Source organism: Ailuropoda melanoleuca, chromosome 12, assembly GCF_002007445.2.
Source record: "Ailuropoda melanoleuca isolate Jingjing chromosome 12, ASM200744v2, whole genome shotgun sequence".
Classification (NCBI taxonomy): domain Eukaryota; kingdom Metazoa; phylum Chordata; class Mammalia; order Carnivora; family Ursidae; genus Ailuropoda; species Ailuropoda melanoleuca.
The window spans coordinates 66,908,008-66,922,583 of NC_048229.1; the positions used below are offsets into that span (position 1 = coordinate 66,908,008).

General features: G+C 36.3%; 1 long non-coding RNA gene across 2 annotated transcripts in view; it reads right to left on the reverse strand.

Annotated features, from left to right (window-relative positions):
• Positions 1-14,348, reverse strand: part of LOC109490278 — a 125,007-nt gene extending 110,659 nt beyond the window's left edge. For both annotated transcript variants that reach the window (XR_002143578.2, XR_004619085.1), the window contains exon 1: positions 14,167-14,348. This is a non-coding gene — a long non-coding RNA (uncharacterized LOC109490278). The remainder of the gene's footprint in view (positions 1-14,166) is intronic.
• Between the last annotated feature and the right edge of the window lie 228 nt (positions 14,349-14,576).

The following is a 14,576-nucleotide window of genomic DNA, read 5'->3' on the forward strand; positions in this document are numbered from 1 at the left end:
TCAGTTTTAAAAAGCCAATGCTTAAATCCTCATCGTGCGAAATCTACATTAGCCTCCAAGGTATTTAGGTTGGGACTAAATACAAAGGAAACTTTCTAAACTTTCTTGATGTTAGTTGTTAGTAAGAAGATGATGCCAAACAAATATAGGAGTTTGTTGCTGCAGCAAAGATTATCCTATCCTATCCAAAAAAATAACAATGTTTTTAGGACTGTTATTTCAATAGAAAATGTTACATATGTAATTTGAATCAGTTTGCTTGTGGAACACAAATCAGCAACTCTGTTTCCACTAGGTTTCCAGGTTTACAATTACCTAGATATTCTATATTCTGAACTCTCAGCCTCCCAACCCAGCTCTGTCAAGCCTAATCAAACCCCCCAAAACTAGGCCACTGTTACCAGACTCTTCTGAGAATAATTTGTATCTAAAAGCTATCTCATTAATATAAATTTAATACCAGAATATTAAAATATTCCTGATCCATGGTTATTATGTTTTATTCTCAAAGGAAAAAAATCCATAGATAACCCAAATGTGATTAAAAGATAAATTAAGAAACAGAACAAAGAAAACCAAAGGGTTTTTGGTGGCACAGTCGGTTAAGCATATGACTTTTGGCTTCAGTTCAGGTCTGATCTCAGGGTTGCGAAATCGAGCCCCAGGTCGGGCTGTGTGCTCTGTACAGAGTCTGCTTGGGTTTCTTTCTCTCTCTCACTTTGCCCCTCCCCCCAACTTTCTCGTTCTCTCAAACAAATAAAATCTTAACAAAAGAAAAAAGAAAACAGAAAACCAAAGGGTTTGCTCATCAATTTTTAAGTTAGAGCAACGATTCTCAAAAACAATAACCACATTAAATTTTATTCATATATACATGGAACATAAAACTTAACCACTACAGCCATTTTTAAGTTTATGATTCAGTGGCATTAAGTACATTTGCAGTGTTGTGCACCTATCAACACTCTCTGTATCCAGAACTTTTTCATCATCCCAAACAGAAATTCTGCACCCGTAAAAAAATAACCTAGCTGCCCTTCCCCCATCTCACCTTGATAACCTCTAATTACTGTCTTTACAAATCATACAACTTTAATTTTTTATTTATTTTAATTTTAAAGATTTTATTTATTTATTTGACACAGAGAGAGAGACGGCCAGCAAGAGAGGGAACACAAGCAGGGGGAGTGGGAGAGGAAGAAGCAGGCTCGCAGTGGAGCAGGGAGCCTGATGTAAGCTCGATCCCAGGACCCTGGAATCATGACCTGAGCTGAAGGCAGACGCTTAATGACTGAGCCACCCAGGCGCCCCAATCATACAACTTTTAAAATTATAAAATGTTGGCCTTTTTATAAATGGGTTATTTCACTTAGCATATTTTCAAGATCTATGTATCTTGTAACACATGTCAGAACTTTATTCTTTTTTTGGTCATGTAATATTCCATTGTATGGATATACTAGATTCCATTTACTGATATACCAAATTTTATTTATCAGTTCCTTTGTTGATGGACACTTGGTTGATTTCCACCTTTTAATAACTATGAATAATGTTTTCTTGAACACTGGAGTATAAGAATCTATTTGAGTTCCTATCTGGGTTTATACCTAGGAATGGGGTTACTATATTTAACTTTCTATATTTAACTACTCATTAAAGACACTCCTTGAAGTGCCAGGCTCTGGGGAATAGGGGACATTACATAGCAGTAAAGGACCTAGGCACTGAAGGACCTCCTCGTCATAAGGCCATTACCCTAAAGAAGAGGAGATAGTTGACTTTCCTAACACACAGAAACAGGCACACAGACAAAATGAGAAGACAGAGGAATTTGTCCCAAATGAAAGAACAGGACAAGGCCATAGTCAGAGAATGAAATGAAACAGATATAATTAACATGACTCATAGAGAATTTAAAGTAAAAATCATAAATACATGCACTGGACTTGAGAAATGAGGAAGGCATCAGTGAGACCCTTAACACAGAGGTAAGTAATAACAAGGCACAGATAAAGGGCTTAATAAACAACATGAAATGCATGCTTGGCAGAATGAACAGCAGGCTGGAAGAAAGAGAGGGAAAAGTTAATGAACTAGAATAGAGGGTAATGAAAAGTAATCAAGCTGAACAAGAGACAGAAAAAAAAAACTATGCAAAACAAGAACAGACTTAGGCAACTCAGTGACTCTATCAAACATAATAACTTTCATATTATAAGAGTCCCAGAAGAAGAAGAAGAGAGAAAAGGGGGCAGAAAATTTATTTGAAGAAATAATAGTTGAAAACGTCCCTAATCTGGAGAAGGTAAGAGCTATTCATATCTAGGAGGCACGAAGAGCCCCAAACAATATCAACAAAAGCAGATTAACAGCAAGACATACTTTAATTAAACTGGTAAAATATAGTGTGATTAAAAAAAATATAAAAGCAGCAAGACCAAAAAAAAAAAAAAGGGGGATGCCTGGGTGGTTCAGTCAGCTAAGTATCTGCCTTCGGCTCAGGTCATGATCCCAGGGTCCTGGGATTGAGTCCCACATCAGGCTCCTTGCTCAGCAGGGAGTCTGCTTCTCCCTCTGCCTGTCACTCTCTCTCACTGACAAAAAATTAATAAAATCTTAAAAAAAAAAAAAAGTAACATACAAAGGAAATCCCATAAGACTACTGAGATTTTTCAGCAGAAACTTCCCAAGCCAGAAGAAAGTAACGTGATATATTCAAAGTGATGAATGAAAATAATGCGCAGCCAAGAATACTGTATCCAGAAAGGCTATTCTTCAGAACAGAAGGAGAGAGGAAGAGTTTCCCAGACAAAAACTAAAGGAGTTCATGATCATTAAATCAGCTCTGCAAGAAATATTAAAGGTGGCTGAGTGGAAAGGAAAGACCAAAAATGACGGTATCAAGGTAGGAAACACAAAAACAGTAAAAATGAATACTTCTGTTAAAAAAAAAATTAGTCAAGGACCCGACAAAATAAAAGGATGTAAAATATGACACCATATACCTAAAACATGAGGAAGAGAAGAGTCAAGAATGGGTTCAAACTTGGGGCACCTGGGTGGAACAGTCAGTTAAGTATCCAACTCTTGGTTTCAGCTCAGGTCGTGATCTCAGGGTCATGAGACTGAGCCTTGCACTGGGCTGCATGGAGTCGGCTTGACACTCTCTCTCCCTTTCCCTCTGCCCTACTCCCTGTGCTGTCGTTCAGTCTCTCTCTCTCTCTCTTTCTCAAATAAATAATCTTAAAAAAGAGAATGGGTTCAAACTTAAATGACCATCAACTTAATATACACTGCTATACACAGATGTTATATACAAACCTAATGGTAACCACAAATCAGAAACCACTAATAAATATGCAAAGAATAAAGAGAAGGAAATCCAAATATACACTAAAGAAAACCAGCAAATCATGAAAGATAGAAAGACAAGAAAGGATCAGAGGGAATCTTCAGAAACAACCACAAAACAAGTAATAAAATGACAATAAATACATATCTATCAATAATTCCTTTGAATGTAAAATGTAAATGGACTAAATGCTCTAATCAAAAGACACAGGGTGACAGAATGGATAAAAAAAAAAAAAAGACTTGTCTTTATACTGCTTATGAGAGACTCATTTTAGACCTAAAGACACCTGCAGATTGAAAGTGAGGGGATACAGAAACATCTATCATGCAAATGGATGTCAAAAGAAAGCCAGAGTAGCAATATTTGTATTGGACAAAATAGACTTTAAAACAAAGACTGCAACAAAAGACAAAGAAAGATGGTATATAAAGGGGACAATCAAAAAAGAAGGTATAAAAATTGTAAATACATCCCCAACATGGGGCCACCCAAATACACCTCACAGTTAATAACAAACATAAAAGATCTAATCAACAATAATACAGTATTAGTAGGGAACTTTAATACCCCACTTACATCAATGGACAGATCCTCCAAACAGAAAATCAACAAGGAAACAAGAGCTTTGAATGACACAGTGGACCCAATGGATTTAACAGTTATAGGCATAACTTTCCACTCTAAAACAGCAGAATACACATTCTTTTCAAGTGCACATGGAACATTCTCCAGAACAGATCACATATTAGGCCACAAAACAAGCTTCAACAAATTCAAGACAGTCTAAATCATACCATGCACCTTTCCTGACCACAATGCTATGAAACTAGAAGTCAACCACAAGAAAAAATCTGGAAAGGCCACCAATACATGGAGGTTAAATAACATGCTACTAAATAATGAATTGGCCAACCAGGAAATAAAGAAATAAAAATTCCATGGAAACAAATGAAAATGAAAACAATCCAAAAACTTTGGGAAGGAAAATAATAATAAAGATTAGAGAAAAAATAAATGATATAGAAACTAAAAAAGCAATCGAACAATAAAACCAGGAGCTGGTTCTTTGGGGAAAAAAATCGGTAAAATTGATAGAACTCAGGAAGCCTGGGTGGCTCAGGTGGTTAAGTATCTGCCTTTGGCTCAGGTCATGATCTCAGGGTCCTGGGATTGAGTGCCACATCAGGTTCCCAGCCCAGCAAGGAGTCTGCTTCTCCCTCTTCCTCTGCCTCTCTCCCCTGCTCATGACTGTACATGTGCTCTCAGTCTCAAATGAATTTTTTTTTTTAAAGATTTTATTTATTTATTTGACAGAGATAGAGACAGCCAGCGAGAGAGGGAACACAAGCAGGGAGAGTGGGAGAGGAAGAAGCAGGCTCATAGCAGAGGAGCCTGACATGGGGCTCAATCCCAGAACGCCGGGATCACGCCCTGAGCCGAAGGCAGACGCTTTAATCGCTGTGCCACCCAGGCGCCCCTCAAATGAATTTTTTTAAAAAAATCTTTAAAAAATTGATAAACTTCTACCAGACTTATCAAAAAAAAAAAAGAGAAAAGAATCAAATAAATAAAATCACAAATGAGAGTTGAAATTACAACCAAAGCCACAGAAACACAATTTTAAGAGAATATTATGAAAAGCTATGTGCCAACAAATTGGACAAGCTAGAAGAAATGGATAAATTCCTAGAAACATATAATCCACCAAAACAAATAGGAAGAAATAAATTTGAACATACTGATAACTAGTAATGAAACTGAATCAGTAATCAAAAAACTCCCATCCAACAAAAGTCCAGGACCAGATGGCTTCAGGGGTGAATTCCACTAAAAAATGGAAAAAGAGAGAGAGGCCAGCACCACCCTGATACCAAAACCAGATAAAGACCATACACACACACACAAAGAAAGAATGAACGAACAAACTACAGGCCAATAACTCTAATGAACATAGATGCAAGAACTTTCAACAAAACACTAGCAAACCAAATTTAACAATACATTTAAAAAATCACCATGATCAAATGCAATTTATTCCTGGATTGCAAGGGTGTTTCAATATTTGCAAATCAACCAACATGATACATCACATCAATAAGAGAAAGGAGAAAACCCCCTTACGATCATTTTAATAGATGCAGAAAAAGCATTTGAGAGAGTACAACACACATTCATGATAAAAACCCTCAACAGAGTTTAGAGGGAACATACCTCAACATACTAAAGGCCATATATGAAAATCCTACAGCTAACATAATGCTTAATGGGAAAAAACAGAGCTTTTTCTCTATGGTCAGAAACAAGATAAGGACGTCCTCTCTCAGTACTTTTATTCAACATAGTTTTAGCCACAGCAATCAGAGAACAAAAAGAAATAAAAAGTATCCAAATTGGTAAGAAAAAAGTAAAATTTTCACTATTTACAGGTGACATAATACTAAATATATAGAAAACCTTTAACGCTCCACCAAAACTGCTAGAACTGATAAGCAAATTTGGTATAGCAGGACACAAAATCAATGTACAGAAATATGTTGCACTTCTATATACCAATAATGAACCAGCAGAAAGAGAAATTAAGAAAACAAATCCATTTACAATTACACCAAAAACAATAAAGTACTAAGGAATAAATCTAAAGCCATGAAAGACTTGTACTCTGAAAATTATAAAACACTGATGAAAGAAATTGAAGATTACACAAAGAAATGGAAAAACATCCAATGCTCATAGATTGGAAGGATACTTTGAAACTGTCTATACTACAGAAGCAATCTACACATTTAATGCAATCCCCATCAAAATACCAATAGCATTTTTCACAGAACTAGAAAAAACAATCCTAAAATTTGTATGGAACCACCAAAGACAATGAATAGCCAAAGCAGTCTTGAAAAAGAAGAACAAAACTGGACACATTGCAATTCCAGACTTCAAGTTATATTATGAAGCAGTAATAATCAAAACAGTATGGTACTGGCACAGAAACAGAAACATAGATCAATATGTATAGAATAGAAAACCCAGAAATACACCCAGTTATAGGTTAATTTTCAACAAAGCAAGCAAGGATCTGCAATGAGTAAAAGTATCTTTAACAAACGGTGTTGGGAGGGGCGCCTGGGTGGCACAGCGGTTAAGCGTCTGCCTTCGGCTCAGGGCGTGATCCCGGCGTTATGGGATCGAGCCCCACATCAGGCTCCTCTCCTGTGAGCCTGCTTCTTCCTCTCCCACTCCCCCTGCTTGTTCCCTCTCTCGCTGGCTGTCTCTATCTCTGTCAAATAAATAAATAAAATCTTTAAAAAAAAAAAACAAACGGTGTTGGGAAAACTGGACAGCAACATGCAAAAGAATGCAACTGGACCACTTTCTTACATCATACACAAAAATATATTCAAAATGGATCAAAGACCTAAATGTGAGACCTGAAACCATAAAAATCCTAGAAGAAACACAGGCAGTAATTTCTTCTACATCAGCCATGGCAACTTTTTTTTTTTCTAGATATGTCTCCTGAGACAAGGGAAACAAAAGCAAAAATAAACTATTAGGACTACATCAAAAGAAAAAGCTTCTGCACAGTAAAGGAAACAATCAACAAAATTAAAAGGTAACCTACAGAATAGGAGAAGGTATCCGCAAATTTCAAATCCAATAAAGGGTTAGTATCCAAAATAAAGAACTTATACAGTTCAACATCTGAAATACAAATAACCCAATTTAAAAATGGGCAGAAAACCCGAATAGACATTTTTCCAAAGAAGACTTACAGGTGGTCAATAGATACATGAAAAATGCTCAACACCATTTATCACCAGGGAAATGCAAATCAAAACTTCAATGAGAATTTACCTCACACCAGTCAGAATGGCTAAAATCAACAACACAAGAAACAATGGATGTTGGCAAGGATGTGGAGAAAAGGAATCCTTGTGCACCGTCATTGGTAGTGCAAAGCGATGCAGTCAAAGTGGAAAACAGTATGGAGGTTCTTCAAAAAGTTAAAAATAGTATTTCCCCAAAGAATACAATAATACTAATTCAAAGAGATACACACACGCCTATGTTTACAGCAGCATTATTTACAAGAGCCAAATTGATATTACTTTCAGATTTTTGACATAACAATAGCATTTGCCATTTACTGAATGTTTTTATGTACTAAGCATTATTGCAAGGTCCTCTGATAATTCCAATTTTCTAATAACCTAATCTTGATAACCCTACCTCCTTGTATGGATATCCTTGTCCATATAACTATTCCTATTTGAGAGAGAACACTTAAAAATTCAGAACAATTAAGTAACTTGCAAAAGGTCACTCAATTAAGAGTCACCATTATTTAATCTTTACCATATGTCAGGCACATATTTAACATTGTATCATTTCATTTAATGCTATGATGTATTATAAATTTCCATTTTATTTAACAGGGTCTTAATCACGGTTGTACACTCATCTATTAAGAGGCAGACCTGAGTTTTGAATCCAGGTCTGTTATATAAATTATTATACTAATTATGTACTTAGGGATAGGTTATTAAATTGGCATACAAGATGTTTATAAAACCATTTTCTTGATAAATCTAGAAAGGCTATTACTTGAAAAATTTTCTTCTTTACCACCTATATTAAAAATCTCTATTCCAGAAATTCCTTTCACTCTTTTACTTCTTAAAAAGGAAACTTTTAGTTAAGCTTATTAGTCATTTCCTTTATGGCTTACTATCCAGGAAAGCCCTTAAAAAAATCCCACTACTATGTATTTATCCAAAGGATACAAAAATTGTGATCTGAAGGGGCACATGCACCCCAATGTTTATAGCAGCAATATCCACAATAGCCAAACTATGGAAAGAGCCTAGATGTCCATTGGCAGATGAAAGGATAAAGAAGATGTGGTGTGTGTGTGTATAAATGGAATATATATATGTATATATATATATGTGTGTGTGTGTATATATATATATATACACATATATATATATATGGAATATTACTCAGCCATCAAAAAGAAGGAAATCTTGCCTTTTGCAACGATGTTGATGGAACTAGGAGGTGTTATCCTAAGTGAAATAAATTAACCAGAGAAAAACAAATACCATATGATTTTACTCTAATGTAGAATTTAAGAAACAAAACAGATGAGGGGCGCCTGGGTCGCACAGCGGTTAAGCATCTGCCTTTGGCTCAGGGCGTGATCCCAGCGTTATGGGATCGAGCCCCACATCAGGCTCCTCCGGTGTGAGCCTGCTTCTTCCTCTCCCACTCCCCCTGCTTGTGTTCCCTCTCTCGCTGGCTGTCTCTATCTCTGTCGAATAAATAAATAAAAAATCTTTTAAAAAAAAACCAGATAAACATAGGGGAAGCAAAGGAAAAATTAGATGAAAATTATAAAAGACTCTTAACTATAGGGAACAAACTGAGGGTTGTTGGAGGGGAGGTGGGTACGGGAATGGGGTAACTGGGTGATGGGTATTAAGGACAGCACTTGATAAAATGAGCACTGAGTGTTATATGCAACTGATGAATCACTAAATTCTACCCGTGAAACTAATAATATACTATATGTTGACTAGATTGAATTCAAATAAAAAAAACATTTTTAAAAACCCCATGTTTGCTAATGACACATATTTACTATTAATATTATCATGGTTCTTTTATCTCTTTATTTCCTTTTATCCTGCTCTTAAAGATTATTTTCTATTGTTACAAAAAATGGATATCTCTAACAGATTTCAAGCATCTTCTTAGGTTACCTCTTTCATATAATAACAATCTCTCATTTTTTCCTCCAGTTTTATTGAGGTATCATTGGTATATACCACTGTACAAGTTTAAGGTGTATAACATAATTGTTTGACTTACATATATTGTGAAGTGATTACCACAATGTTTAGTTACCTTCTATAGACACAATAGGCAAAAAAAAAAAAAAAAAGTTATTGTGATGAGAAGTCTTAAGATTTACCCTCTTAACTTTCATATGTATCATACAGCAGTGCAAACTATAGTCATTATAATGTACATTACATCCCTAGTAATAGTTATCTTGTAACTGGAAGTTTGTACTTCCCCTACCCACTGCCTCTTTTAACAACAAATCTAACCTCTTTTCTCAGTGTTGTTTTGTTTTCAGAGTACACATGTAAGTGAGATCAAATAGTATTTGTCATTCTCTAACTTATTTCACATAGCCTAATACCCTCAAGGTCCATCCCTGTTGTCACAAATGGTAGGATGTTCTTGTTTTGTTTTTTATGGCTAATATACCTTTGTGTGTGTGTCACAGCTTTTTTTTCCGTTTGTCTTTTGATGGATACTTAGGTTGTTTCCATGTCCTGGTTATTGTAAATAATGCTGATATGAACATGGGGGTGCAGATGTTTTTTTCTTCACATTGTAAGTTATGCTTAATCATCCCTAGCTTAGATTTTCTTGCCACCTATTTTTCAACTTATAAAAACCACACACTTCTGTAAAACTCCCTCTTTTAAAGGGTACCAAACAGATCTCCACGTTCACCCCACAACACTTGTCATTCTCATTCACACTAGATTATGTACATATTCTTTACTTAAGACTCTTGATTTTTGGCTTTTCCAAGTTTTCTTCCTACCTTCTCTTTCATATGTTGCCTCCTTCAAGAGCTCTAAAAATAGAAATAATGCCCTAATTTTCTCCATGACTCTCTTCTTTTTCCTTTATCTCTCTCTTAGGAATCTTTATTATTACAAAGGTTTTCGGATTTTTTCTTCACCCTCTACCTCTTTCCCAGGTTCTTAAGCTGCATTTCTTCTTACTTGTCAAATAGGTTCATGGATGAGCTTTATTTTCCTCTAAACCAAATAGTGAGTGTCTGTTAACGGCTTATCATCCTCCCTGTCCCTCAAGATTTAATCTTTAGATTTTTCAATCTGCCTTCTTACAATGGTCAACAGATCAGTGTGTTCTTAAACTGAAGTCTTAAGTTAAAACAGATTAAATAAGCTAAATCAAAATCATGAGTAAGGGTTGTTAAAAATGCAGATTCATGTGCTTCACCCCTGGATTAACTAGGATTTCACACAAGATTCCTGCAACCCATTTTTTAAAAAACACCCCATCTAAGTCTTAGGCACACCATGTTTGGGAACTAGTGCATTATATCAAGTATCATCTAATTCTGTAGATTGGTCTACCTTTTCAATGTTTCTCTTTTGGTTCTCTCCTTTCCTATGGCCTTTACCCTAGTGTAGGGCTGCTTAATCTCTTAGCTGGACATCTGTAATAGGACTTCCTTGCCTCTAGGATATTTTCCACTCTAATTCATCCTACACACTGGAGTCTTATTAATCTTACTAAGTCACAGCTCTGCTCATTTAATGTGACAAGAATTTATTGAGAGCATACTATATACTAGGTGCTCTAGGGCAGGAGGTTCCAAATGGGGCTGATAATCAGAGTCATTAAGTGAGAGAAGGCTTTTCAAAATAGATTTTCTACCACCCCTCCAGGCCTATCAAATTAGAATCTATAGAAATAGAGTTGAGAAGTTTATTTTTAAAAAGTTCCCCAGGTGACTCTGATACTTTTGGGCAACACTAGATTGGAGCATATAAAGACTAAGACATTCTTGTATATTTCAGAGTGTATTGGGAATGATGTGAACATATACAAATATAATACATTGATTAATGCTATATTAGAAGTACCAGGTGCCGTAGGGAAGATTAATTCTAACTTCATTAAATATCTTTAGTAACACACCCAGCTGGAAGAAATCTTTTCCTCCTCTAATTTCCCACAGTACTTTATCTATAATTCTCTCAAAGTCTCACTTTTATTTTGCACTATAATTACCTTCGTATATGTCTCATGTCTTCTACAGTTGTACTTCGGGGCAAAGCCTTGGCCTTATGAGGGCAAATAATCTGACAGTAATTTTTTGTGTTCTAGTTTATTTACAGGATAAAGCTGTACCAAAACAAACCTTAATTATATATAGTAATGCACTTAATAAATTATCTCAAAAATAGGATGTCTCTGTAACTCTTGGATATATGAGGCCAAATTTGTGAATTTTAATCACAGCATGGCACTCAGTAAAGTTCCTTCAACACAAACAGGTACTCAATATGAAGTTATGTGTGAACCAATGAGATCTGGGGAAAATGCCTTTGGATATACAAAAATACACTTAATATGTCCAGTATCTATCATAAAAGGTTATAGATTCCAAATTAAATAACATGCTGGTGATTTTGCGAACCAATGCCTTATAAGCTAAAACCAGTTAGTCTCTTTGTTTTGTTTGGATAGCCCAGTATTACTAGGGTGTGTGTTTTGTTTACAAATTTAAATGTCTTGCTTAGGCAGATATTCTTGATTTATCACAGGCTCTACTACTTCCTATTACCTTACACTAATCTGATTACACATTTATGTCTATATAAATGCTCTAAACGGGAGTAGAACAGACTCTGGGGACAGACAACTGCTCCCAACCTTTTCCGCGTTTTGAGCGCTGGCTGTTTTTAAGGGCTGGACTGTGTGCAACCCCCACCTAACCCCCATATTCCTGTTGAAGTCCTAACCCCCAGCATCTCAGAATGCAGCCATATTTGAACACAAGATCTTTAAAGAGGTAATTAAGCAAAAAAAAAAAAAAAAAAAGTCTTTAGGATAGATCCTAATCCAGTATGAATGGTATCCTTTTAAGAAGAAATTTAGAGGGACAACTGGGTGGTTCAGTAGGTTAAGTGACTGCCTTCATGCTCAGGTCATGACCCCAGGTTCCTGGGATCAAGTCCCACATCGAGCTCCTTACGTAGCAGGGAGCCAATTCACCCTCTGCATGCAGCTCCCCCTGCTTGTGCATGCTCGCTCTCTCTCTCTCTGACAAATAGAATCTTAAAAAAAAAAAGGATAGTTTTATTAAAAAAATAAAAAGAAGAAATTTAGATATAGAAGTTTACATGCACATTGCAAAGACCACACAAAGACAAAGGCAGAACATGGCCATCTATATAAGCCAAGGAGAGAGGCCTCAGAATGAAATCAACCCTGCTAACAACTTGATCTTGGACTTTCTACCCTCTAGAATTGTAGGAAAATAAATTCTGTTGTTTAAGCCACCCAGCCTGTGGTATTTTGTTAAGGCTGTCCTAGCAAACTAATACAGCTACCAATTATATTTAATATTAATCTTAGGCATTTTTACATCAAAATACACTGGCGAATACAATTCTAAGCAGCTTAGAATCTAGTAGATGAGGCAAACTATATCTAAGATACACTTATCAACATAAATAAGAAACATTACAAGGCCTAAAGCAAAACCAAATAAGGAGCAGATTATAATTCTACAGGTGGTCTGAAGTAAGAGTTGATTATGGCCTACATCTCAAAAAATTTAGAATTTAACCTAGGTGTTGAAGGATAAGAGTCAACAAAGTGGAGGGGAAAGGATATCTAGGTGAGAGGAACAGTGTGCAAAGTCAAATATATTTACTATTTGAATAAACATATTTTTTCCAAGTTATAGGTACATGTAACGAATTCAAGTTTCCTTTCTCAACCCTAAAGTCACTATATATTTTTAAATTAACGACCAAGTCCTTATAAAATTTAGGCATTTTTTTTTCCCTGCCAGGTAAGTAACAGCCCAAATGACTTTGTTCAGTACAATACTGACATCCATAGGATGCTCTGGTTCATCTCTAAGTTCTCCTGGGTGAGGGCAGTTAAGCAGTTCATTGAACATTCTCTTTTGAAATTCTGGCCATTTTTTTCATCTCTTGCCTATATATCAAATCTCATCACATTAGCTGGCTCCACAATGCAGATGGCCTGTGTTTTCTTAAGTGCCTCCTCTTTTGCAGAATGTATTACACAGTTCATTAATGTTTCATACCTAAGCATTCTAATGTATTTAATTTTTTATTTAATGAAATTTCTAACCTACAGCTGAGGAAGTTATTCAAAGTGTTTCATCCACGCTGCTGGAAAAGTACTCATTAGCAGGGAGTTCTGAAGATGGAATATTAAGAAAGAGGTTGGCAGGAACCTAAACACATAGATCTAAACTTTCATAAATGCTTCCCTGCCTTAACTCTAGAGGACTAAATTCTTCCTGATAAGCAGGTAAGTTTTGCTTACATTTTCTTAAAGGTTTTGGTGACAAGAATTTAACAATGACTTTCATGGTTTGTTAAAAGGTGTGTTTTAAAGCCACGGGATCTTTTTAAAAGAATTATCTGTCTTTAGAGGGCCTTGTTTCTCTTCTATCATTTCAATCTTTAGTTTCATAAATAACACTTATCTGAGACCAATATCATCAAATGAGATACACGTCTGAACCAAAGGCACCATATTTAGCACCTGGCTTCAATTATTTTAGATTAACATGATTCTCTTAAAGAAAGATGGAGACAGCTGAAAGAGTGTGATTCTTGGAACGGTTTAAGCTCAAAGCACCTGCCCATTTTACCATCTGCCTTCAGATTTGTTGGAGATTAAGAATTTAAGAGAACCTTTGAGACTGTTAACAGAAAATTTGAAAATTCAGGTCTTTGTCCATTACCAGGTTAAGATGGAATTTGGCAGTTAGAAAGAACCAAAATTTTAAATTTAAAAGTAAGTCGAATTGCACCCAGTGTTTTAAAACTACAAAACATGTACAGTGCTGTAAAAAATCCGCACTCTAAGAAGTTGCTGAATTTTTACCTTTTTCTCTTTTCAGTACCCGCTCCTCTTGTGACAAAGTGGACTAGAGTTTCCGTAAACCCCTATTTAATGAGGGGATAGGGTTATCACACGCTTACCTGAGGGAAACAACTTGCACTTTGTTACTGGACAGGAATATCGTTTGGTGACAGAGAAGGGTAAAGGAAACGGAGGTCGGTGGCGTGACCTTAGCACACGCTCGCCTTCACTCTTGAGGAAACTGCCTCAGCCCGACAGCTCCTCATTCATCTAGCAGAGATGCTTTTCCCGCGGAGTCTCGTCTTCCGGCCAGGAAGTCACCTCGGCCCGCCCACCCGGAAGCCGTCGTCTTGGCAACAGAGTATCGACCCTTCCCCATCCCTTCACCACGCCCACCGCTTTGGGCGTCTGGAGCCATTCTGGCTTTGATTGGCCCATCAATCCTTCACTCTAGGAGACGTGTGGGGCGGTGCGACATCAGACTTCATATTTGAATTTGTGGCGCGTAGAGTTCTTGAGGTGCGTAATG